At 44.5% G+C, this 4101-nt stretch overlaps 1 non-coding gene across 1 annotated transcript; it reads right to left on the reverse strand.

Moving 5' to 3' along the window:
* Nucleotides 1–4028: 4028 nt before the first annotated feature.
* trnar-ucg (transfer RNA arginine (anticodon UCG)) lies at nt 4029–4101 on the reverse strand. The gene has a single exon. It is a non-coding gene; the product is annotated as a tRNA-Arg (tRNA).

Below are 4101 nucleotides of genomic sequence, written 5' to 3' on the forward strand. Positions count from 1 at the left end.
GGCAGTAAGGGCTAAACCATTAGCACTGACATTGATCCTTGTACCAACAGCTCCTCACTCACTTTCTGTGTCATTCATCTCAGTCATCATTGACTTTCAGTTTATCCTACTTTCCCTTCGAAACTTTACTTTTGTTCTGGACCACTTTTGGATGTCCACTTGGAAACTGCAGTTTTTTCAAAAGGAATTCTGGAGAATGCACGTCACTCTTTGGGATAGGCTTCACTGCCCAACCATAATTACTCAAGAGATTGAGATGGTAAGTTACTTTACTTCATCCTCGAAGTGCTCAACACAGTGATACAGCCATGATGTCGATAGGGAGGGAGTTCCAAGAATTAGACATAGCGACATTGAATGAACAGCGAGATAGTTTCAGCTCAGAAAGGTGAGATCCTTAGAGGGGATTTGCAGTGACAATTTATTCGGTGTATGTGCTGCCATGACTGCCAGAGGATGTGGTGGAGGCTCGTACAATTGCAACATTTAAGAGGCATTTGAAATTGTATATGAGTAGGAAGGGTTTGGAGGGATATGGGCCGTGTGCTGGCAAGAGGGACCAAATTGGGTTGGGATTTCCGGTCAGCATGGACAGGTTTGAACAAAGGGTCTGTTTCCCTGCAGTACATCTCCATGACTCTATGATTCCAGTTGGATGCAATCAATCACTAGATTCCTTCTGGCAGCACCGGGTCTGTGCTCTCTGTTGAAGCAGAAAATGGTTTTCATTCAGAGTAGCCACAAGAAGAGAAATAAATCTTCATTTCCTTACTTGGAATTTTATCCAGGCCTGGGCAATTCAAACCCAGACTCTGAAGCAGGGACTCCACTGAAGTTGACAATAACCCTTTCGACCTAACCTGTACAAACTCTTGTGCCTATCATTCTTTGTCCCCACATTTTGTAGCACCGGTCCTTGCTGTGGGTGGTGAAGGATCTAACTACTGCCTCGAAGAAAAACCGTGGGGTCAGAGACCCGATCGATCTGTCATGCAGCGGGGATTGCATTGCTCAGAACAGACGTGTTTGCTGTGTGGGACTGAAATTGAGCTCGATCACACACAGATACGGTGGAACAGCTGCCAGCAGATGTGGAGACGGTTGGGACAGTTTCTTTCGCACTCTGGAAAAAAGACTGGATCCTAAATTCAGGGGAGATAAGTGTCACAGATAGAAGGCTGAAAATTGGTTTGGGAACGATATGAGTCATGACCGAATGGCGGGCAGACCAGATGGGCTGAAAGCTCTAACTGTCCTCCGATGCCTTCTGGTCTCTGACCGTCCAGTATCTAAGGAAATAGAAACAGAGTTAATCGTGTATTTCGAAGTCCTCATCTCAGAACTCGGCGAGGTGAGAGGTGGAACAGTTCTGCTGTTAAATGTTGAGACTGGGAGAAAGTTTGTAGACGGAGTAATAAAAGAGAAACTGAGTATAAAGTTGAGAGTCAGGAGATATTCAATAAAATAGGTAGACGGAAATGGACATGGAATAATAAGTGTCACTGGTCTTGAAGACTTAACTCGGTTTTCCATTCCAAGATTCTACCAGACCTGCTGAGATTTTCCTGCAATTTCTTTTGTTGGTACTGAAACAGAAGGGAAAAGTCTGATCCTGGACCAATCAGCTATGTCTGCTCTGTGGACGTTTGAATTCTCTATTCGAACAAATCACTTCTGTTGTGGAAAAGCGGAGTGTTTTGGACCAGAAAGATGTGAAGTTCGGATGCTTCTGGAGTTCTTGTTGAAAAGTTCGGTGACGCGAGGAAGATGGTTTGCAGACTTTTCGTCCCTTTCTGGGTGACATTCTCAGCGCTGCAGAGGTTCCTGTGAAGCGCTGCTCTCATGTTTTGGTACGAATTCATTTGGTTTCATTCCTGCTGCTGCCGTTTGTTGGGATTGCAGATCCGGTCCAATGGATGGAATCCGTGGATGAGTGCCCTGCTTCCATGAATTGTCTACCTGTCTTCTGCTTGCCCTGTCCTATTATTGTTGTGCTGTTCTAGCCGAATGTGTGGCCCCTGCCATTTGTACGTATTGCTACTAGGGACTGCTGGACTGACGCCCACACAAATTCTTTGCCAAGAACCAATATCCACCCACCTTCATTCGCAAATGCATGGCACACAAAGTTCGCAACGTGGATTTGCTATGAGGTAATTTTTAAATCATGCTTCCCTGTGTTAAAAACAAATTCTGGAAAACGATATCCAGATTCCTCCGAACACTCGGACATATCACAGCACAGAAACCGAGGGCCTCAATCAGACAACAACTCACGAGAAAACAAGGCCCAATAGCCCATCATGTGCAGTTCAAACGTGGTTGACGAGATTCCACGCATGGACTGCACGAAACACGACATAGGAGAAAGAGGCTGACAACGAGAGAGCTGCAATCATAATTTCATCTGGACTGTAAAAACGCCTTGGACAGATGTTCCTTGCAGTTATGCACAGAATATTGAATGCCTCTGATTCCAGGGCTTGGAATTCGGATGATATGACAGTCTGCAGCACTGGTTACTTCCTTGTGTGAGGTAACTCCTGATGTAACACATGTCACACTCTCTTGCTCATTGAGAAATACATCCAAAATAGGAGCTTAGAGCAGCATTTCTGTTGTCCTTCTGGTGCTGTCCCTGACATGCCCTGTGGATCAGGGTCAAAATATGAAAATATTAACAGAGAATCGAAAATCCCGGGGCAAGGCCTAAGTGGATTGTAATGGTCTGAAGGAATAAATCTGAGAAGTTAGGAAAAGATATTTGCAGCAAAATTGATTCAAAATTATTTATTGAAAGTAAAATCACACTTGGCAATTTGCTAGACCTCTTTGCGAACATGACCAGCAGAGGTAATCAAGGGAGCTATTGATCTGAGTATTCTTGGACATGAAACAAACAAAGGTTAGTGACATATTCATTCCTTTTTTAGCGAACGAAATGGTCTTTCCTGATGGTTACAATGAAAGAGATGGTTCCCAATAAAAGACAGATTAAGTCGCTTGTAGATATACTTCAATGTGATACGATTCACTTTCAGCCCCTAATTACCCCAGAGATAGAGGGGGTGAGTTACTTTTCTTCACTCTTCAACTCGACAGCATGGAGGTACAGACATGAAACCGCTAGAGATGGAGTTCTTGAATTGGGAACCAGCGACACTGAAGGAACTAGGCAAAAGTGAGGACTGCAGATGCTGGAAACCTGATTTTAGATCAGAAAATGCTGGAAAAGCACAGCAGCATCCGAGGAGCAGAAAGTCGATGTTTCTGTTGCCAGTCTTTCTGCGTTCTGCAAATAATTTTCGTTTTTGGCTCAGATTTCCAGCAACTGCAGCTATTCGTATTATGTTAACATTCATAATGTTTTGGACAAAACCAATGACCTGCTAGCATCGGAAAATCGGCAGAAGTACTGGTACACCGATATGTTAGCTGAACAATACAACCATTCCATGAGCGGGAATACGATCCGGGCCACGGTGCTGAGAGTATCGAATCCTCACACGTAAATAACAAGACAAGGCGATAGATACTGTCGTATTTGGTGTAAATAAAACCCCCTTTATGAACATTTTCCTTGCAGATTATTTTCAACTTGTCTTCGTAGATTTACAAAGTGGGAAAAGGCCATTCCGCCTGTGTGCATTGCGGCTAATCAGAGAGCCATCTATTCCAGTCGCAGTTTCCAACTTTGGTCCAAAGTCTCGTGTATTCTCATGTTCCCAGGGCAAATGTCAATGACTTTATCCTGTGTTCTTAAATGGCACAACAATGGGGCTGATGTATGACACTTCCACAACAACTTGTAACTCTTTGGAGGAACTCATGCTCATTTTCACCCACAAAGGGAGACACACAGAAAGATCCCCCCAAAGGGACAGAGGGCTCCGTTGTGGTGAGCTGGAGTTTGAAATGGAAAATAGGACAAATGCAAGTTTTAAATGCGGAAGCACAGAAGCGACGACCCGGCAGGACTTCACAGAGGAGCGTCAACGTGGGGAACGGTTAAAGTGAGACATTCCCCTCGAGCCAGGTAGGACTCAAACCTACAATCTTCTGATCCGAAGTCAGACATGTTACCCATTACGCCACTGGCCC

Source organism: Chiloscyllium punctatum, chromosome 30 (genome assembly GCF_047496795.1).
Source record: "Chiloscyllium punctatum isolate Juve2018m chromosome 30, sChiPun1.3, whole genome shotgun sequence".
Lineage (NCBI taxonomy): Eukaryota > Metazoa > Chordata > Chondrichthyes > Orectolobiformes > Hemiscylliidae > Chiloscyllium > Chiloscyllium punctatum.